At 34.3% G+C, this 23,798-nt stretch overlaps 1 long non-coding RNA gene across 1 annotated transcript; it reads right to left on the bottom strand.

The window, feature by feature from the left end:
- Window positions 1-7,955: 7,955 nt before the first annotated feature.
- Window positions 7,956-16,723, bottom strand: LOC149151483 (uncharacterized). The gene is made up of 3 exons (XR_016262904.1): window positions 16,513-16,723; window positions 16,248-16,410; window positions 7,956-8,317 (listed from the first exon to the last, which is right to left on the bottom strand). It is a non-coding gene; the product is annotated as an uncharacterized LOC149151483 (long non-coding RNA).
- Between the last annotated feature and the right edge of the window lie 7,075 nt (window positions 16,724-23,798).

Raw genomic sequence — 23,798 nt, 5'->3', positions numbered from 1 at the left:
ATCAATAATAAAAATAAGGCTATGTATAAAAAAGCAAGTTTATCAAAATATGAACTGGTATTCGAATAAAGGAGAAATACAACAAGGCTTTGGTCTCGAAATAAAATATATATTGTTCAAGAGAAACCACCATAGTAAAACATAAAAAGCTTTATGTCCATGGAGTATGAGGGTTAAATGAATAAACCCTAATACAAGCCATATCCGTCCACAAGTTGGATAATATTCAAAAGTCCAACTAGGATTTTCTTAAGAACAACTATAACATGTCAGATAGTATAGTGACAGAGACATGCCAACAAATCTTTTGCATGCAACTACTAATACAAGTTCAACAAAGATCTATACCAGCGATTCCCTATTATAAAATTATTATATCAAACAGTAAGACAACAAAAATAAGTTTAGAGTGAGAAACCCTAGCTTTATTAAGGGAAATGTATTAAAAATTATGGTAAACAAATAAAAAACACTTTGAGCGGTAGAGAAGGGAATAAACCCAAATGGGTTTGAGAATTATGGTTTGAAGCTTTGGCATGGCTTACAACATGAAATGAAAATATATATATACTAGAAAAACCATAAAAGACAGTGAATATTGGTTTTACGTTGATTATCTCTCTAAATAATGAGGAAATTATGTCAAACAAAAAGGAATGAAATGGTGAAAATTATTCTATCTTAATCAACACAACCACAAAAAAGCCCTAAAAGATTATCTACCGTTGATCTTGTTTCAGTTAATCTCTAGCGTATGTTTGTTAGTTCAAACATACTTAGACGTGGAGCCATCAATGTGAGCCACGTGTATTCGTGGAAATTTCTAGAGACACTTTGACATTTTTCATAAGCCTTAGGTTAACTATAATACCACATTCATAATGTGGCATAGGAACTAAATGGTTTATATGGTATAAAATATCAAAACATTGTGTCGAGCCACTAAGAGTATTAACAATCTGGAACTTGAGTTATGTTTATAGCATAGGCTACATAAATATGGTATAGATTATTAATAAGTGGCAAAAAGTGGTTTGTGTATCGTGTTATATGGTAAATACCAAATGTGATGTGAATTACAAAGCTAGTCCCAAGAGTTATTAATAGATGCAAATCATGGTTAATAGATGGATAAGGAAATCCATATTAAATATGTTAAGGACAAAGTATTAGAATAGATGCAAATCTATTATATGTTAAGGACAAATTATTAGAATAGATGCAAATCATAGTTAATAGATGGATAAGGAAATCCATATTTTTAAATAAAGAAATATGTTAAGGACAAAGTATTAGAATATGTTAAGGAGAAAGCATTTAGAATTCGTTATTATAATAAAAAGAATTACAAAATGTGAAGTACATGATATCACCATTGTTTGGATGATAAATGTTTATACATAAAACCTTTTATCAAAGGATTTTAAGTAGACTAGAGGTCGACAGAAATGCTCATTCCTGAGAAAAATTACAAAATGTGAAGTATATGATATCATCATTGTTTGGATGGTAAATGTTTATACATAAAACCTTTTATCAAAGGACTTTAAGTAGACCAAAGGTCAACAAAAATGCTCATTCATGAGAAAACCTGTAGTATAGGCAAAAATATATGTTCGCTGTAATTTTGTATTAGTAGTACAACACTATATAGAGATTGAGAGTTTCAACTCCATTCAACATTTAAGATGGTATCATAGAAAAAGAGGGAGAAAATTTTTATTAAAAAGAAACTTGTTAGTGTAAAAAAAAGTGGTATATATATGAGGGATATTACAAGTGGTAACAGAGTTGTGGTTACAACATTGGGCCTCTTTTTGGTCCTAAAACTAAAACAATTATACATGTCGTGAACATATTGTTTAACAATTGAGGAGTTTGAAAGTATGGTTGAAGAACTTAATGGACAGGCTTCTGTGGGATCACCAAGGGGTGGCGAGGAACCTGATACTGAACTAGGAATGGTGGGTGGTGGTACCAACAATGCAGAGAAATGAGAATATGAATTAGTGCAAGTAATAAGAAGTTTGAAAACATATTTGGATGATATAAAGGCAAACAAGGAAAGATTGCCCAAATTCAAAGAGGAACATGAGGAGATTAATGGATATTTGTTAAGAAAACTGGAAGAAGAAAGAGTCAACAGAAAGACTCACAAGAAAATATCTAGAAGCAAATCAATTAGTGGAACCAATTCCATAACTTCTAGTGAAAGACAAACAAATGAGTCTAGTGACAAAAGAAGAACAAAAATCAAGTAGTAGTACCTCTATGCCTAGGAAAAGAAGGCTTACCTCTCAATTACAGGGAGATTTTAAGAATATTAGACCCCCTAATTTTGATGGTGAATATTAAGAAGGAGTGGAAGCGTGGCTCCTCAATATGTCCAAATATTTTGAGGTTTACAATTATCCAAGTAATCTGAAAGCAAGATTAGAAACTTACCAGTTAACTGGTAAAGCAACTCTATGGTGGGAAGAGAACAAGGTTGTGAAAAGAATTAGAAGAAATAATGTAACTTGGAAATTGGTTAAGAATGAACTCAAGAAGAAATATTTGACTCAAAGGTATTTTGATGAAAAGGCTAGGGAATTTCATGAGATGAAATTGGGACAGTCTACCATGGATTAGTTTGTTAATAGATTCATGATTTTATTAAGATATGTCCCATACTTGAAAGAGGAGAAGGAAAAAATACAAATATTTATCAGCCACATGCCTTTTTCATATAGAGAAATAATTGAATTTGACTAACCAAAGACCATGGATGAGACCCATCAGAAAAGTCAATGTATGTTTCAATCAAAGCAAACAAACAAGGGAAATCTCTAAAGGATGGTGGCAAAGAAATCTGACATATTCAATAATAAGAGGAAGGGGTTTGAGAAACCTACCTTTTCTAAGAGTGTGCAAGAAGGAAATTATAACATAAATCTTAACCAACAAAAGTGTTTTTGGCAGAAAGGAGGATCTAGGACATGAAACATAAATTTCAATGAAACAATAAAACCACCAATAAAATGTTGGGGTTGTAGTGAAAATCACTTATGGAGAGATTGTCCACAGAATCCATTAAACAATAAGGCAATACTAAATAATGTTAAACAAGCATCTACTGTAAACAATGTTGCTTGTAACATACCTAGAATCAATGTTGCACTCGATGGGAAGCAAGCAGTTCATCAGTCCACCATGGTGGAAGTTCAAGGTAAGATTCTTGATAAAGATGTATCTGTATTTATAGAACCAGGATCCACATTAAGTCACATTTTCCCTGTTGTAGTTGAAAGATATAATTTGGTGAAATAAAAACAAAATAAGCATTAGTTAGTACAGTTGGCCACAAGAACTAAAAGAAGGGTGACTGAAATAGACAAGCATTACATAGTAAACCTTAACGGAATGCAAACTACATTAAATATGAAATAATTACCCTTGGGATCTAGATATTCTCATAGGTATGGACTGGTTAGAATCACATAGAGTGATATTGAACTGTTTGGAAAAGTCCTGTACATGTGTTGATGATAAAGAGGAAGCTTGCATGATTCAAGGAATTCCAAGAAAAAACTTTTTTAGACAAATTTATGCAATATAGATGAAGACATGTGCTAGAAAAGGGTGTCAAATGTTCATTGTCCAAGTACAAGACATTTCTGATGATAAACAACGACCATCATTAGAAGAATATCCTATATTAGAACAGTATAAGGACTTTTTCCAAAGGAAATACATGGGCTTCCTCCTAAGAGGTAGATTGATTTTACCATTGATCTTATACCTGGATTTTTCCAGAGGAAATACCTGGGCTTCCTCCCAAGAGGGATATTTATTTTACCATTGATCTTATACCTAGATTTTTTCCAGTGTCAAAGGCTCCATACATAATGAGTATCCCTGAATTAATGGAGCTAAAAATTCAATTACAAGAACTCTTAGACAAAAAATATATAAGGCCAAGTGTGTCTCCTTGGGGAGCACTAGTTTTGATTGTGAAAAAGAAGGATGGTACATTGAGATTATGCATAGACTATAGACAACTTAATAAGATGACCATCAAAAATAAATATCCCTCACCCATAATAGATGACTTATTTGATCAAGTTATAGGAGCTTCTATCTTCTCCAAAATTGATCTAAGGTTGGGATATCATCATATAAAAATTAAGAATGAGGACATTCATAAGACAACATTTTGCACGTTACGGGCATTATGAATTTGTAGTACTTCCATTTGGGCTTACTAATGCACCAACTACATTCATGTGCCTCATGAACAATGTCCTTAGACCATTCCTAGATAAATTTGTAATTGTCTTTATAAATGATATTCTAGTATACTCGAAGAGTAAATAAGAGCATGACCAACATTTGCAGATGGTCCTTCAAACTCTAAGATATAGTGAATTGTATGCTAAATTAAGAAAATATTCATTTTACCACAAACGAATTCACTATCTAAGAAATGTAATATCAGAAGAAGGAATTGTTGTTAATCCAGAAAAGATAAAAACAATAATGGAGTGGCCAGTACCTACAAATGTAGAAGAAGTTGGATATTTCATGGGAATTACACGCTACTATAGGAGATTTATAGAAGGATTTTCCAAACTTGCATACCCAATTACTTCTCTACAAAAGAAAGGGATCAAGTTTGAGTGGAGTCAAAAGTTTCAAGACAACTTTGACAAGCTAAAGCAACTATTGACCATAGCCCCAATTTTAAAATTAGTTGATCCCAACAAGGGTTTTGTGGTAGTACATATGTATGTAAAGAAGGTCTAGGGGCAGTTTTGATTCAAGATGGTCCTGTTTTTTCTTATGAGTCTAGAAAGATGGAAGAACATGAGAAAAACTATGATACTCGTGATCTACAACTAGAAGTCACCATTCATGCATTTAAAAAGTGGAGACATTACCTGATAGGGAGAAAGTTTCAGTTAAAGATATATAATGTTAGTCTTAAGTATATATTTGATCAACCTAATCTAAATGTTAGACAAGCAAGATGGTTAGCATTTATTAGTGAATATTATTTTGAGATGACACATATAAAGGGAAAAGAAAATAGAATAGTTGATGCCCTAAGAAGAAAACTTAATCAAATTTGTGTTGCATTACCAGTCAGTTGGTCAACAAACTTAGTAGATCAAGTCAAAATAACTACAAATTCTAATTGAAAATATATGAAAACCAAGGAAAAAGTGCATAAAACTGAAAATTTAGATAAGGAGATAAGTGATTTTTCAATAGACAGTTAAGATTTACTATTGTTTAAAGGAAAATTTTATATACATGATGATAAATATCTAAAACATTTTTTCTTAGATGAGCTGCACAAATGGCCAACCATTGGTCATCCTTGCTACAAAAATCTAATCACTATGTTAAAGAAGGGCTTCTATTGGCCAAATATGAAAAATGAAACAGAATACGTAGCTAGATGTCTTGAGTGCCAACAAGTTAAATCATCTCATCAACATCTTGTTCGGTTGTTCCAACGCCTACTCATTCCAGAATGGAAATGGGATACAATTTCAATGGATTTCATCACTGGGCTACCAAAGACTAGGAGATATCATGACTCCATTATGGGCGTGGTTGACAAACTTAGTAAAGTAGCACACTGCAAAAAAGTTCATGAGGGAAATTTTCAAACTTCATGGGATGCCTAAAGTTTTAATCTCAAATAGGGATGCAAAGTTTACATCCAAGATTTTTAAAAGGTTGTTTGAAAACATGGGAACAAAGTTAAACTTCAATACATCCTATCATCCTCAAACTGGTGGTCAAACAGAGAAGACCAATCAGATATTGGAGGATATTCTAAGGATGTATGTTAAAGACAAAAAAAAATGGGAATATTATCTATACTCAGTAGAGTTTGCTTATAAAAATGGATATCAAACCTCCTTGAAAATAAGCCCTTTTGAAGTCATGTATGGAAGAAGATGCAAGATATAAGGGATCATCCTGAAGATAGATTAGTACTTGGACCAAATATGTTAAAAGAAATGGAAGAAGTGGTTAAATAGGTTAAACAAAAGTTTAAAATAACTCAACATCGTCATAAAAGTTATGCAAACTTGAAGAGAATTCAGCAAGAGTTTAATGTGCAAGATCGTGTGTATTTAAAACTTAAGCCTAAGAAGAGCACACTCAAACTCAGAAGTTGTGCCAAGTTATCTCTTAGATATTGTGGACCTTTTGAGGTGTTAGCTAGAGTTGGACCTATAGCTTATCAGCTAGCCCTACTAGCCAACATTAAAATTCATAATGTATTTCATGTTTCTTTATTGAAAAAGTATGTACATGATCCATCTCATGTAATTGATTGGCATGTTGTACAAGTGGAACCAGAGGGAGAGTTCCTAGCAAAACCACTGTGTATTCTATATCGGAGGGTAGTTACACTCTGAAATAGAGATGTAGCGTAGCTGAAGGTTTAATCGAAACATTTCACTAAGGAAGCAACCTAGGAGTTGGAGGATGTTGTCAAAGAAGCATATCCTTCTCTATTTTGATCAAAACTACAATGTGTTTCCAGGAAAAAGATGTTGATTAGACATAGAGATGGTGTCAAAGTCAAGTGAGGGAGGATGTGATATCCCTTGGCTTGATAATTTTTTAATTAAATGTGCATAAGTATGTTTTGGTTAAGCACACTACATTGAAAGACAAGTGAATAGTTTAATTATCAGCAAATTTAGTGTTGATAATAACTTATTGAAAGGTTGTACTTACCGTGTTTATTTTTGTAAATAAAGAAATTTGGAAAAATAATTGTTGAACACAAATGGTTGAAAGAGAAAAAGGTTTCAATTTAATTGTGGAAGTGTTATTACCCATCAATAAGTCTCACGCATCTAATCCGAATGATTAAATTTAATTGGGGAATTATGATATTGGTCAATTAATTGTTTCCTAGAAGACATGGAGTTGTCTTTAAGAGTGGGAAACAGGAGCTCATTAATGAGCAAATAACTACCTGCCACCTATTGATAAGGTGGAAGAAGTTATTAACCACCAAAAGAGTGGTAGATGAGATATTATATGTGGTTTTCCTTACTTTTGTCTCATAATTCTGGAAAGAAAAATAGACAGAAGAAAAGCAAGAGGAAGCAGACAGACAAGAAAAGTTATCGGCCTTGTATGTTTGGGGGACACTAGTTGTGTTGCGGTGTCAAGGTTGGGAGGAGTCAAAGTGCTTGACCATTAATTTTCTAGAGAAAAGAAATACTTAATTTCAAGATGATATCTCTAACTTCTATTTCTATTTGTTTTAAAAAGAAGAGAATTGGAATTGTGTTATATTAGATAAAGAGTAAAAGGAGAAGAAAGATTTATGTTACAGTTTAGAATATATTAATTATGCATAATGCAAAACAAGTTAAAGTATGTAAGCTGACAGAAGAGTAAAAGGGTATGTTGCGAATTTATAAAATATTATTCATTCAACATAATTTTTAGTTTTTATATTTATGATGCGTCGAAAGGACTTTTACCGAAAAGAGAAATATGGTGATTCAAAAACTAATAATAATAATAATAAGTTGTTTTTAAGACTATATTAGCAGATTAACAATGTAAATAATAGAATTAAAGTAAAGAAAGGATGTGTGTATGTGTCCTATATTTTAGAAGCCGGAAATGAATTTTGTAATTATTAGTATAGGAATAACTCTATCAATACTTGTAAACAAAATAGACTCGAAAAAATAAATAAATAAATAATAATAATAATAATTAAAATTAATTAATTAAATTAAATTAAATTAAAAAATGCATATATTTGGTATGATGAAAATATAAGTAAACCAAAAATATTGTAACATAAATAACTATTTGTAAATAAAATAAGCATTTGCAATTGTACCAATTCATCAAGAAACGTTCAAAATCAAATGATATATATATATAGAGAGAGAGAGAGAGAGCGAGAGAGAGAGAGAGAGAGAGAGAGAATTCAAAATAGACATTTGTATAATTTCAAACATTGAAATAAGGACTATTAAAGTGAGCGCAGAAGCATATCTCTTTAGAAATTATTTATAAATGTATCAGTTCATGGGAGGAAAACTCCATAACTAAGTATTTAGTACAAAAGGTCGTAGCCATCTAAATAGTCGTTACGATTGGAGTAAAAACTTTAAACTAACAATAATAAAACAAAAATTTCGTTTTCATGCACTATGTTCACACCATAATAAGAAAGGAACCCGACCTAGTGAACACAAGTGATAGATTAGCTAGTTTGCACCGTCGAATTTCATTATAGAAAGAAGCGACATGGAGAAGCGAGGGCTTCAGAAATTACCTGCAAGAATAATGGAAACATATTGTAAATAAGATTCGAAGAAAGGAATTTTATAAATAGAGCTTACACCTCGACAATTTCAGGGTAAAACATTTACCTTCAATTTCATACTGAACCAAAAAAATGTCTCCACTTTCCTCTCAAGAAAAACATTGAAAATTAGAAGCAATGGAATGTATTTTAAGCAACATCATAGGGAAGGTGACAAGTAAACCTTTAAAGATTTGTGTATAGCACTTCAAATTAGCCGAAATGGTTTTCAACTAATATGCAATCAAACGCATCAATAATAAAAACAAGGATATGTATACATAACCAAGTTTAACAAAATATGAACTGGTATTTGAATAAAGGAGAAATACGACAAGACTCTGGTCATAAAACAATATATATATCGTTCAAGAGAAACCACCATAGTAAAAAAAAAACAACAACAACATGATGCAGGAGCATCAGCTCCGAAAAACACATTGTATTTTATCTAAGCTAGGGGGTTTCATGTTTTAAAATTTCATGTAAATATTAATATTATTTTGAGTGATTAATTATATTTTAATTAATCATTTGTGAGAATTTGTAAATATGAGAGAAATTAGTTTCTAGATTATTTAGAATTAATGATGGAGCCTAAGTTAGAATTAGTTTCTAAGTCTTAGGGATAAGAATCTATCTTTTATGGATGTTGAGAGATTTAGGGGTTTGATGAGGAATTGAAGGGACAAAGCATTTAATTAGATCATTTTAAAAATTGTATAAATTCAGCAAAGCCTCAAAGGCAATTAGGTAGATAGGGTAGAATAGAAAGGAGAAGTAAAGCTTGGGCAGCCAAGGCTTGTAAGCCTTCGGCAATTGTAAGGCCATCATTGTCGCACATCCGGCAAAGACAAAGTCTGTAAGTGCTTTCATTGTTAATGTAAAAAGTGGTTTCAGAGTTGTGTAGTTTGATTTCTGGAGTGGAATATATCTGCTGCAATTGGGTTTAAATGAAGAATGCCTGTTTTATATAATTTGGTTGAGAAATCGTTGTTTATGAGTTCATTGCAAACCTATTGAAGACAGAAGACATTGAATCAAACATTAAATCTTGTGTGAATGGTTAATTTGCAATGTAATGGGAAATCGATTTGAATAATCGATGTTGTAATTGGTTTGTATTATGACTCTGCACTGGTTTAAAGGAATTGGTATTATTAATATCAATATTGTAGTAATGATAGAATGTGGTGATGGAAGATGATTGGGTTTCTGTTTTAATACAAGAATTTAAATCTATTTCTGAGAATCGATGTTGTGATACAGAAATCATGTTAAATTCCCAAATGAATGGAGTTAAATGTATGTAAAAAGCGTTGTCTGGAATCAATAGCTGACAGAGGTCGATGTGCAAGCGAGTGAGTGGTAAGCTGGATGATAAAAGGTTGAGTTGAGTTTTGTTTTGCAGAAGTGCCGGAGAAGAATAAAAGCCCTGCGCAAGCCTGGAACATCTTCAAGAAAAGAGCGCTGAGTGAATTTGATTCACACATTGGGGAACTGCAGCTACGTTGGCTGATAAAGACCATGAGATGAACAACTTTGAAAGGCATTTGGACGGCGTATTGATCAGTCTTGACAGTGGCACGAATTGCCAGACACAGCAAAGGTAATGCATGTTGAAACTTTGTGAAGAACTGTGGTTGATTGTAAGTTGGGTAAAGGATTCCATATAAATTTGGAGCATCCATTATTTACCATGGAAATCGATACAAGTTTAGATCCTTCGCTGTGATGATTGATTGTATTTAACACATATTTCAAAGTTGAATGGATTGTTGTTAGGTTGACTGAAAGAATCGATGCCCAAGGAAAAATCAATACAAATTTTTAATTAGCACTCCTTTGATTGCTAAGCATTCAACCAGTCAACGACTTCAGTTTGCCTTTCTGTATATTTAAACAATTCTGCTTTGCAATAGCGTGGAAGTGATGTGAAAGGATTTTGTAAAATTGTGATGGTTATATGTCCATGTAGACAGAAGTCCAATTGCAGGTTTTGAAATCGTGGACTTCACATAAACCATTATCCTCATTTACTCGGCAACCGGCTTCAATAGTGACTCTGGTTTTCACTGTGTGCTGCATAAAATCAAATTCAATTAATGTTGAATTCATACGCTGTTTGGTTCGTTGTGGGACCATTGTTGTATTGGGTTATATGAATGCGAATTCAAGGTGTCTGGTGGGTGTTTATTCTTGAACAAATTCGAGTTGAATATTTAATCTGCTAAATTATATATACATGATTGATATTGGGTCGAAATACAGAGTTTTGTGCTGGTTGGGTCGATTAATATAATGTCGAATGGAATATGGGCGCATTGTTTCATGGGTTCAAGTCATATATGCATGAATTGAGTCATTGGATTTGATTGAAGATTTCAGAAGTTGTGAATTTACCATGAAGGAGGAAACTCTCATATACAGAGATTGATTGATTGTGAAATGGTTTTATAACCATAATCTGAAAGATAGCTTCTGCATACTAAAGGGAAAGTGTGAATTTGCAGGTAATTTCTGTTCTGATTTGGGTAAAAAAAGCTGAGAAGATGTTTATATGCACAAAATATGGAGATCCTGGTTTTGCAGGTTGGTACTGCATCATTTGGTATCAGAGCTTGGCTCTGAATGAAAGTTCTTGAAAAACGTTGAAGACTGAATTTGAATTTATACCAAATTTTGCGTGGAGAAGTAACTCTTGGTTATGCATTCGAACAGAATAGAATTCTGTTTTGATTGGTAAAATTCGATATGAGTTGTATGAGTGATTGACAAATTGCAGGCAATAAGTGCAGGGATAAATTATGACAGCGTTTATGAAGTAGCAGATGTGCATGCAGGCAAAGGAGATCAGATTCTAATCTGACAGTCAAGCAACCAGAATGCAGCTGAATGAATGAAGAATTGTGCAGGTATTGTGTTGTTTAATTTTGATTTGAGTTTTACTGACAAAGAAATGGAATGAGGATTGATGGTTGCAGAAATGAAGTATCTCAGCAAAGGAGATCAAGGGTTAGTAATGAAAGAAGTTGTTAATGATTTTTGAGTGGAAGAAACTCAGCAAAGAACGAATTATTGCTGACAGCTGAAGTTTGCCAGAGGATTGGAAAAGAGGATCAGATTCTAAAATCTGATTGATAGTAGTTGAATATCGAGAAATTGTGCAGAGGAAGCATAAAGATTTGCTGAAACAGATTTGCAGGAATTAATTGAAGTGCAGGTGAATGGAAGGACAAGATCGGACGAGATCTTGGAGGTAAGATGATATGGTTTTATTTGGATTTGAAGAATAGAATATTGTAGTCTTTGCATTGAAGTATTATTGCAGCTCCCAAAAGGCAATGTGTTTAGAATTGCTAACAGATAAAGAAAACTGGTGAAAGTTTCTTAGTGAAAACATAGATGTGGCAGAACCTTGAGGAATTCCAACAGAGATTGGATAAGGAGGACAGTTGTGAAAAGGCAGATGAGTTGGAGCCCAGGAAGAGCAAAGAGAAGTGCTCAAAGGAGGTTCGAGAGATAGAGAACCAATTGCTTACCAAAAGACTGAGTGAGGAGAGCTTGGTGAGGTAAGTGGCGGCAGGACAGGACTTGCTGCTGAAGAGGCTTTAGTGCAACTCATAGTAAAGTGAGTGAGGGACTCATAGAGATGGAAAGGATAATGACTAGTGACAGTCGTAACAAAGGTTCTGAAATAAACTACAGCAGAAGACAAAAGGAAAAGGATGCCAAGGCAATTGGCATACAGAGACAATTAAGCAAAGAGGAATATGAGAGGGAGAAGGCTAAGATAGTAGTTTAGCTTGAGGTGTTAATGGAGATGTTGCAAAGAAATGAGGAAGACCAGAAGCATGGTTATGTCATGAGAAAGAAGTTGAAGTGGCAGAGGCTACAAGAGAAGAGGAATCATCAGGTGAATATGCAGTTGATAAAGGAACTAAGGGAACTTGAACAGGTTATTGATGCCAGACAGAGGATAGAGAAGCTCGAAAGAGTTGAGCTACAGCAAAATGAAGATACTGAAGAAGATGTTGAAGTTTCGATATGTTACCCAGAGAGTGGACCATTACTTTTTGAAAGTGATGAAGAGCTAGAGGAGTTGAATCATATGAATGATTCGAAGCAGCCCGAAGACTTGATGACTGAAGCATCAAATAAGACTGTAAGGTCTTGTGATTTTAAAACTAATGATTTGTGTGTGATTGTAGGTTTGGAAGAAGATAGGCAGTCTTTTGAAGTTGTCAAAGATGTGAAAGAATACCTTCCAGAAAATGAAAGTTTTGAAGCAGAATATGATAAAGAGGCTGGGAAAGAATCAATTCACTACAGTGGACAAATGTTGGAAGACATCATTGAAATAGCTGATGAGAAGGGGAGACTAGCTGACAGTCTCAAGAGTTCTTTGAGTTTGGATCAGCATACTGATATGCTGACAGAAGAAGAGAAATCAACGCAACATACTGAAGTGTTGCTAAAGGGAAAAGAGGTACAGAGGCCTTATTTTTTTTATTATAATGATTGTCTTATGATTGAAGATGTTGTTGCAGACGCTGGAACATATTTGGCACAAGTGGATAGCCAAATGAAAGAAGGAGAGGAAGAACATCTACTAAAGGATGTTAAGGAGAGATTGTTGAAGAAGGATGACAAAGCAGTTGTCATAAATGATAATCAAGAAGAAATTGACAGATGCAGAAAACAGAGGCAAGAAATTGTTCTAAAAGACGATGTAGCAGCAGCAGAAAAGGTGCAAAACAGCAGTAAGGGTGAAAAGGAAACGATCAAAACAAGTAAAGAACAAGCAAGAATGAGAGTTCAGCAATCAAGAGATGGAAACAATCAGCAAACAGAGGACATACTGGACAGAGAAATTGAGTTGATAAGGAGGTTAATGATAAAACCATCCCAGAGAAAGACGGCAATAAGAAAGAAAAGGAAAGACAACAAGAGGAAGACAGTAGCAGACTTGGAAGGCAAAGCAAGTGGAGCACTACAACACAAAATATAGAAACCTAGAAGACAACAGCAGATAACAACAGCAGTAAAGCAATTGACAAGCAAGGAAAATAAAATTTGGGATCCAGGAGGAGATAATTATCCAGACTTATGACCAGGTGGTCATGAATTTTCTTACATGGGGAGTCTGATGCAGGAGCATCAGCTCCGAAAAACACATTGTATTTTATCTAAGCTAGGGGGTTTCATGTTTTAAAATTTCATGTAAATATTAATATTATTTTGAGTGATTAATTATATTTTAATTAATCATTTGTGAGAATTTGTAAATATGAGAGAAATTAGTTTCTAGATTATTTAGAATTAATGATGGAGCTTAAGTTAGAATTAGCTTCTAAGTCTTAGGGATAAGAATCTATCTTTTAGGGATGTTGAGAGATTTAAGGGTTTGATGAGGAATTGAAGGGATAAATCATTTAATTAGATCATTTTAAAAATTGTATAAATTCAGCAAAGCCTCAAAGGCAATTAAGCAGATAGGGTAGAATAGAAAGGAGAAGTAAAGCTTGGGCAGTGAAGGCTTGTAAGCCTTTGGCAATTGTAAGGCCATCACTGTCGCACATCCGGCAAAGACAAAGTCTGTAAGTGCTTTCATTGTTAATGTAAAAAGTGGTTTCAGAATTGTGTAGTTTGACTTCTAGAGTGGAATATATCTGTTGCAATTGGGTTTAAATGAAAAATGCCCGTTTTATATAATTTGGTTGAGAAATCGTTGTTTATGAGTTCATTGCAAACCTATTGAAGACAGAAGACATTGAATCGAACATTAAATCTTGTGTGAATGGTTAATTTGCAATGTAATGGGAAATCGATTTGAATAATCGATGTTGTAATTGGTTTGTGTTGTGACTCTGCCCCGGTTTAAAGGAATTGGTATTATTAATATCAAAATTGTAGTAATGATAGAATGCGGTGATGGAAGATGATTGGGTTTCTGTTTTAATACAAGAATTTAAATCTATTTCTGAGAATCGATGTTGTGATACAGAAATCATGTTAAATTCCCAAATGAATGGAGTTAAATGTATGTAAAAAGCGTTGTCTGGAATCAATCGCTGACAGAGGTCGATGTGCAAGCGAGTGAGTGGTAAGCTGGATGATAAAAGGTTGAGTTGAGTTTTGTTTTGCAGAAGTGCCGGAGAAGAATAAAAGCCCTGCACAAGCCTGGAACATCTTCAAGAAAAGAGCGCTGAGTGAATTTGATTCACACATTGGGGAACTGCAGCTACGTTGGCTGATAAAGACCATGAGATGAACAACTTTGAAAGGCATTTGGACGGCGTATTGATCAGTCTTGACAGTGGCACGAATTGCCAGACACAGCAAAGGTAATGCATGTTGAAACTTTGTGAAGAACTGTGGTTGATTGTAATTTGGGTAAAGGATTCCATATAAATTTGGAGCATCCATTATTTACCGTGGCAATCGATACAAGTTTAGATCCTTCGCTGTGATGATTGATTGTATTTAACACATATTTCAAAGTTGAATGGATTGTTGTTAGGTTGACTGAAAGAATCGATGCCCAAGGAAAAATCAATACAGATTTTTAATTAGCACTCCTTTGATTGCTAAGCATTCAACCAGTCAACAACTTCAGTTTGCCTTTCTGTATATTTAAACAATTCTGCTTTGCAATAGCGTGGAAGTGATGTGAAAGGATTTTGTAAAATTGTGATGGTTATATATCCATGTAGACAGAAGTCCAATTGCAGGTTTTGAAATCGTCGACTTCACATAAACCATTATCCTCATTTACTCGGCAACCGGCTTCAATAGTGACTCTGGTTTTCACTGTGTGCTGCATAAAATCAAATTCAATTAATGTTGAATTCATACGCTGTTTGGTTCGTTGTGGGACCATTGCTGTATTGGGTTATATGAATGCGAATTCAAGGTGTCTGGTGGGTGTTTATTCTTGAACAGATTCGAGTTGAATATTTAATCTGCGAAATTATATATACATGATTGATTTTGGGTCGAAATACAGAGTTTTGTGCTGGTTGGGTCGATTAATATAATGTCGAATGGAATATGGGCGCATTGTTTCATGGGTTCAAGTCATATATGCATGAATTGAGTCATTGGATTTGATTGAAGATTTCAGAAGTTCTGAATTTGCCATGAAGGAGGAAACTCTCATATACAGAGATTGATTGATTGTGAAATGGTTTTATAACCATAATCTGAAAGATAGCTTCTGCATACTAAAGGGAAAGTGTGAATTTGCAGGTAATTTCTGTTCTGATTTGGGTAAAAAAAGCTGAGAAGATGTTTATATGCACAAAATATGGAGATCCTGGTTTTGCAGGTTGGTCCTGCATCACAACAACCAAAAACAACAACTTTATGTCCATGGAGTATGAGGGTTAAATGAATAAACCCCAATACAAGCCATATTCGTCCACAAGTTGGATAATATTCAAAAGCCCAACTAGGGTTTTCTTAGGAACAAATATTACATGTCAGATAATACAGTAACAGAGACACGCTGACAAATATTTTGCATACAACTACTAATACAAGTCCGACAAAGATCTATACCAACATTTCCCTATTATAAAATTATTATATCGAACATTAAGACAAAAAAAAATAAGTTGTAGGTTGAGAAACCCTAACTTTATTAAGAGAAATGTATTAAAAATTATGGTAAACAATTAAAAAACACAACACTCTAACTAGTAGAGAAGGGAATAAACCCAAATGGGTTTGAGCATGAGGGTTTGAAACCCTCGCATTTCTTACAATATCAAATGTATATATATATTCTAGAAAAACCTTAAAAAACAGTGGACACTGGTTTTACACCAATTATAAATCTAAATAATGAGAAAATTATGTCAAACAAAAAGGAGTGAAAGGTTCAAAATTATTTTACCTTGAAATGTTGACACGGAAGTTGCAAAACGTTCTGCATTTGCCATGGCAGGCTTTTGTCCCAAATTTGATCTGGGCATCTTTTACATAAAGATTATCGACAAAAATTATGAAGGGCTTTCAAAGGAAAAGTGTTCTGATAGGGAAACATGCCCTTCATCCACCTGCAAAAACCAGTAGAACCAAAATATAGTCGTAAATTTATAAAAAGTTTTAGAAACAAGTAAAATTTTGCCAAGGAAGAGTTGTAAGGGTAATATAATCACCTCACGGTGTGTCGCGACTAAGACGAATGAATAAGTGTACTCAATAAGCGAGCAACTTGATGACAAATTAATGTAACATTGTAAAATTCAAAGGAAAATGCAACCCTAACCTCCAATTGCATAGCCAATAACTTGGTGGATAAAACAAATGGAAATGACAAAGGAAAGTGAATGAACCATAGTCAACACAACCACGAAAAAACCTAAAAGATTATCTATCGTTGATCTCGTTTCAATTCATCTCCAACATCTGTTTGTTAGGTCAAATGTACCTAGACATGGAGCCATCAATGCGAACCACGTGTATTCGTAGAAATTTCTAGAGAGGCTCCGACATTTTTCATAAGCCTTAGGTTAAGGATAATACCACATTCATAATGTGATATAGGGGTTTATATAAAATATCAAAACATTGTGTCAAGCCACCAAGAGTATTATCAATCTGAAACACGAGCTATGTTTACGACATAGGCTACATAAATATGTTATAGATTATTAATAAGTGACAAAATGTAGCATGTGTATTGTGTTATATGGTAATAATACAAATATACCAAATGTGATGCAAATTACAAAGGTAGTCCCAAAAGTTATTAATAGATGCAAATCATAGTTAAGAGATGGATAAGGAAATCTATATTTTTAATAAAAAAGTATGTTTAAGGACAAAGCATTTAGAATTCCTCCATATATATAAGCATTTAGAATTCCCCAATATACAAAAAATATTACAAAATGTAAAGTAGATGATATCATCATTGTTTGGATGGTAAATGTTTATGCATAAAACCTTCAAAGGTCGACAGAAATGCTCATTCATGAGAAATCTGTAGTAAAGGAAAAAAATATATGTTCGTTATAATTTTGTAGTGGTAGTATAACACTATATAGAGGTCAAGAGTTTCAAATTCATTAAACTTTTAAGATGGTATCATTGAAAAAGAGGCGGAAAACTTTTACTAAAAGGAAACTTGTTATTGTAAAAAAAAAATAGTATGTATATGAGGGACATTACACAAACAATTGTCATCAATGGATTTCTCATTGACAGGTTGACCATTTTATCTCCCAATCTAAGAAGTGATAAGAGGTATTTGACTTCCTAGTAAGGAAAGTTTGATCGGAAGAAATGATTGGCCCAACTACCATTTATTACAATAGCTAATGAGTAAGTATTTGTCTACTTTTTCTACTTTTTGATGAAATTTTTGTAACAAAGAAAGAATAGCCTGAGAATTTAAAGATTCTCATGGTTGTCCCTCGATCTCTTCAATCAAATTAAAACTACAACATTGTCTATAAGAACATCTTTCTCTACTCGAGCTAGAGAGGATGATTAATTGTAATTTTCATTTTGAATTTCTACTAATACAAAGTTTGTGGTTCTATTATGCTATGTGCATATTGTGTATTACTAACTTAGGCATTCTATTTATTCCTAAGGAGGTAGGCCTCCCTCCTTAGTCAATTATTGCTTGTAGCTACACACATTAGCTTTTAGTTTATCTGTGTTTTTGTTAATTACTATGTTTCTTTATGCTCATTAATTTGATTACTAACTTAGCTTGATAATGAAAATTTGTGTTTCACTTATTCTATTTTCCCAAATTTGCAGTATTACCTCTAATATATCATGTTGGATTGGATTATGTGCATTAAAGATTGTCAACATTCTACCATTTCATATGCATTTTTGTTGGAGGGATTGGAATCATCAAAAACCTTGAACAAGTCACCATTTACTACATGTGTGATTTATTTATGCGTGTGTGATTTGCTTTCTAACTATGTGGATTGTCATACTTGTGTTGGCGGTTACAACATTAACCTTCCCGATCTTACTATGCAAAAGTGTTTGATTTGCTTTCCTACAAAAGTAGTTTAGTTATTCTAACTATGTTGGGGGTTACAACATTAATCTTCCTAATCCCACTGGCTAGAAGTGTCTTATTTGTATTATACAAGTGTGAACTTTAAATTCCTATAATTGTGATTTGCTTTCCTCAGTGAATTGTAAAATAACATTTATATCTTGCTCTAAAGCACTCCTTTAGGATACTAAAATCTCATTGGCAGTTAACAGAATTGTACTAGCATATACAATGCATGACAGTCGAAAGAACTATATGAGCCTTTTATTGATAATTAAATGCACAATTTCTCATTTATCTGCTAAGTAATTAGGAGGTCATTAAAGAACCTGTAATTTTTCACGTCATTGTCGAGGAATTGTCAATAGAATTGCCATTGTTTTGTTGCTTGATTTAATTAATAGTTTTGAATAATTAATGTGATGTATTTCGTTTAATTTTTTCGTTACAAAAGTTTGTTTTAGAAATAATGTCATTTTAAATTTCCATGCGCAGAGTTAGAGACAAACAAGGTATATTTTGTTAGCTCCACCAAAAATACCCACAATACAAATAGTGGAGGGAAATTTAAAGAAGAAATTGGGTACAGTCACTTGAACTATTTAACTCCTACAACAAGCTCCCTTGGAAATAAGAAACCTATATCCTCTTTTTAGGGACCCAAAATTGTACAAGTTTCACCTTTTGCACAAACATAAATCATGTTTCGTGAAGGTCTTGTTATCCTCCACAATGTCCCGGGTTGAGAGGAGATCGACGGAGGTAATTACAGACCAAGCTTTTAGTTTTGTAGCTAGCCCTACCAAACCAGAGAGGGCTCTCTCTATGAAATCTTGACCAACAGATGACTATGATGTAAAGGATTTTACGTTAGATAACTAGGCTCGGGTGGGTTTTGGAAAATTTAGGGTTTTGTTGCTGGATAAGGGAGAAAAACTAGGTAGCTAGGTCAGAGGATCAAAGGGTTACATCAGCAAAGATATGAAGGAGAAATGTAGTAGTACTTTTGTGATGGATCTTAGGGTTTGTCGGTGTAGTATGGTGTTCAGAAGAAGCATAAAGGTCTTAATGAGCATGAAACATGAATTCATTAAGCAAGAGAAAAAGTAACACATAATAATTTTCCATCAAAACAGAGCTTATTGCAAGAATTTTGTTTATAAATTGTAAGAAAAACCATTTGAAGAATTGATAAATGAAAAGAGAAGGTGAATATCTTTCATGTAAATCTATAACAGAGAAAAAGCAACATCACAAACTTACTGCACATGAAATCCTAAATAATAGTTGCAAATTGTGTCCTTTGATTTCTAGAAATGTCAAATACAAGCTACAATAGTTTTCTCCTCAGATGTCCAACCTGTTCTATGACTGAGAAACTAATACATGTAGACCAAAACAGCCTCTCCCCACTCTCAGGGGTCGAATCCATGACTCTAGGAACTGTTCCATGAGGTGTTCTAACCAAACCCTAATGTCTAAGGAATTTGAAACAACTTCTACAATTAACTTTGATTGCAATCTCTCTCATAAATGAACCTCAATTTACATCAAAAAAAATACCAACCATTCATTAATACATCATATTTACATTTCCTCTTACCCTCACATTCATCTGCTTCACCATTTTGAATTTTACCAAAGTCAAACCAGAAATTACAAAAATTACACAGTGACAATTTCACAAGAAACTCATAAATTTCCAAATGCGCAACAAGCTTTTGGAGGCCATTTTTTATTGCCTTAAGGAAGTCCAAATCATGATATGAAGCTTGTTCTGGAAATATGAGAGTGTCAATGTCTTTAGAGTATTTTTGCACTCAAAATGACTCATTTGTGGCTGAGATTTGGCCATTTCCCCAAGATGTCTCCAGGTGCGCAATGAAATGGAAAAAGAGAGGCGGAAAGGTGATTTTTAGCCTCTTTTTTGCAAAATTGTCGAAAACTGAGTCGTCGACCAGGAAAGTGAGAAAATGGGTTTTGAGAGGAGGTCACAAGATTTCCAAAAATTCTGAGTTTTTATCATTTAGGGCTTTGAGGAAAAAACGCAGCGTGAGTTCTCTGCTCACTTAGACAGAAATTGCCAAAAACTGAGAATTTGCACGAGTTTGCACCAAAACACAAAACTTTCTCCAAATTCTCTCAAAATTTGTCCAAATATGCATGATGAGGTGTTTTATGCAACCATGGATGCATCAGCAAGAAACTCTAACTTACCCTTATCCTTTTGGTTGATTATGGTTTCCTTGAGTTTGGCCTTCAATTACTTGACTCTGACCTTGGCAACCTGATTCCTTGTGTCATAAACTTATAATGGGTGGCCATCTTCTTTTGCAACTTGTTATCCCTATTTGCCTTGTCAAGGAGCTTCTTGTTGAAAATAGCAACAAGAAATGCTAAAAATAGAAGTGTTATAAATATAGTTTGGGTACCAGTGCTCGATTGAGAAACAGGGAATGAAAAATGGAAGTGCTAAAAATAACATTGCTATTTTTAGCAGTTCAGGATGGATTCCAATTTTATTCAGTCCCTAGACTAAAATAGGAAGTAAAATTCGAATTTGAACTTCATAGTTGTTTGAAAATAAATTAATTAATCCACCATGAGTTAATTAGTTGTGAAAAATCAAACATGAAGTCTATGTGAGGACGTGCAACAGTTTCTCCATTAATTGAGGAATTTATCCATCAGTTAAAGAGATAAGGATGAGTTCTAATTTGAGTTGTAATTAGTTGGCTCAGTTAATTGAGTCAAGTCCAATTAGATTGATTTAAACAGATTGTTTAAATTAATGCAAGTTCAGTTAGTTAATGCATGCTTGCATATAACTGCTGCACTTCAGATAACTGAATATTCTCTCATGAATAACTCATGCATGTCAGTTCAGACAGAGACCCAGTTGAGATCAAAGGAGGGAAAATGTACTATAGTTGGATGGATTTTTCCTATAAAGGAAACTCATCCATGGAGAAGGATTCATCTCCTTCAGGATTGCGTAGTTAGATCAGAGGTTAGTGAGTGTGTGAAGAGGCCAATTCACACAAGTGGCTGCACTAGACCCCAATCAAAATTGCACAAAGAAATAGGAGGCTTGGAGGGCAGAGGAGAAGGTTTGAGAGAGGCCTATGACTGTCTATGAACAGTAGAGTGATTGCAGAGAGAGCAGGATAGCTTGTGAGCTGATTCTTTTTGTAATCCGGACTATATTTCCACTTGTATGATAATACAAAGTTGGGTTTTTAGGCTGAGGCTTTCCCCGGGTTATTTCTTCTATGTTATGTGTGATTGATTCCTTCTTATCAGTTATATGTGTTCAATTGATCTTACTCAATTTGATTAAGCTTCCGCATAATTGGTTGTAGAAGTAGATCAAGTATTTTGCTTTAGTCTATTGCATAATCCGTTGATCTACAGTGGGAATTTCTACACTTCTTAAGGCGGCAATTGACCTTTTCAAGCCAGATCTCCCTGTCTTCATTTCTTTCCATAACAATCTTCTCCTCAAAGATTAACTCTTCCATTGGTGACTTTTGTTCTTTTTATTTCTAAAGTGCCTTCCTAAGACCCCTTATTCTTGATCTTTTTCTTGCCACATGTTCTTCATGCTGCTCAAGGTCTTCATGGTCCACCGGTGCCTTACCCTTCATCTCTTGTTTCTTGACTTTGAATTGTTCTTTCTCCATAGCTAGTTGTTGTGCTTTAAGTTGATTGTTTTCTTGCTCAAGGAATGAAATGATGAATTTAGCCCTTTGCCAAATTGTCCTTGAGCTCCATGATCTAAGAATCATTCTTTTTGATGACTTGTTGCAGGTTTTGAGGCTCATCTTGTGCCTCAGAGTCAACTAGGTCAAAATCATGCTCAATGAACTCCTCATCATGCAAAAAAGCCTCATGTTGTGATGGTGATCCTTGTTTTGCTGATCTAGTAGGCTTGGCCCCTTCCTCAATTTGAGGAGAAAAGATAAGCCTTTTGCCTCTCTGATATGTCTTGGTCACCACAAGTCTAGGTGCCTTGGAAACCTCATCATGCTTGCTTGATGACCCAACCTCCATTGATTATGTTGACATAGTTGGGTGCAGGCTTGGTGAAGTAGTTATATGCATTTTTTAGGCTGCCTCAATAAAAGTGTCCCATGTCATGTTCTTCTCTATCAACCGATGGAGAACTGTAACCTTTATCAGGCTATGATGAAAGATACTGGGATAATGCACTTTGCCTTTCAATTGCACCTTTTCAGACATCTTGGTTAAGCTCCTATACAAGTAACTGCACAAATTGAGAGACTTAGCTATTGTAAAGTGCATGAGAATAATTTCATGACAGCCTTCATTAATGCTGCATATCTCTCCAACAAATATCTGAATAGGCAAACATCTGAGTGAGTTTCTTTATACTGTGATTTCAGGTAGGGTTTGTACTCTTCTAGGTCTAGGTTCATGCCTTTGAACCAACTTTCACCATGGTTTGGCATGCCTGTAGCTTGAGAGATAGCATTCACTAAAAACATGAAATCAATCCCTGCAATGGTGATCTTATCTTCCTTCAAGGTGAGGGCAAATATACTTGTGAGATGCTCATGGTAACCTACTTCCTGCACTCTTTGACAAAACCCTAAACAATTCACATCTTCAAAGTATTTAATGACAAATGGGGAAGAGGTGATTTCATTGTAATTAGAGGGCTCAAACCTCAGTATCTTTCCCCCCTTGTTGTACTTCCTCTTCTTTGATGGTGATGAGTTAGGCTCCATACTTCAAACCCTAGGTGAAAGGCAAGCAAAAACAGTGAAATTTGCTGCTGCGAGGGAATGAGGTGGTATGAGGGACTTGGGAGTTGGCTAAATTTTTTAAGAAATTTAGGAGGGTAGGGTATGATGTTAGTGAGTAGGGGAAGAAGGAATTTTTGGAAATGAGTGAGGGGAGCGGGTGGAAAAGATCAAAACACATGCCTACCCTAGAAAGAGATAGGGTAGACTAGGATTTAGAGGAAAATGATAGAAAATGAGGGAAAAAGGATTTGTGATGGAGGGAGATGATAGTTGCAAATAGAGGTGTAGGGATAAGGAATCTAGCGTTTAGGGAAGAAATTCATCATTTGAATAAAACCATGAAAATCATGTAAACCCTAGGAGAAGAAGTATTTGATCAATTTCTTGACATATGAGGCAAAGGAGGGCATGAAAATGATTAAACTTACTTGTTATAGAGCCTTGAGGATGAAATGACTGAAGAGGAGCTTTGGAAAACGAATTTTGGTGGTGAAACACCAATTCTGGAGAACTCTGCCCTGTGCACAGCGAAGGCTTCCTGTGCGCAGCGTGTTGTCCGGGTGCGCAACATGGGCTCTCTGTGCGCAGCGAGCTGTATTCCAACCCGCTTTTGGAGGCCTTAAACTGCTCCAAATTGTGAACTTGA

The sequence above is a fragment of the Pinus tabuliformis genome, chromosome 9 (genome assembly GCF_031772625.1).
Source record: "Pinus tabuliformis cultivar Carrire ecotype Pingquan chromosome 9, CPIR1, whole genome shotgun sequence".
Taxonomy (NCBI): domain Eukaryota; kingdom Viridiplantae; phylum Streptophyta; class Pinopsida; order Pinales; family Pinaceae; genus Pinus; species Pinus tabuliformis.
Note: the sequence above shows the minus strand (reverse complement) of the source record. Positions and strands in the feature narration are given on the sequence as shown.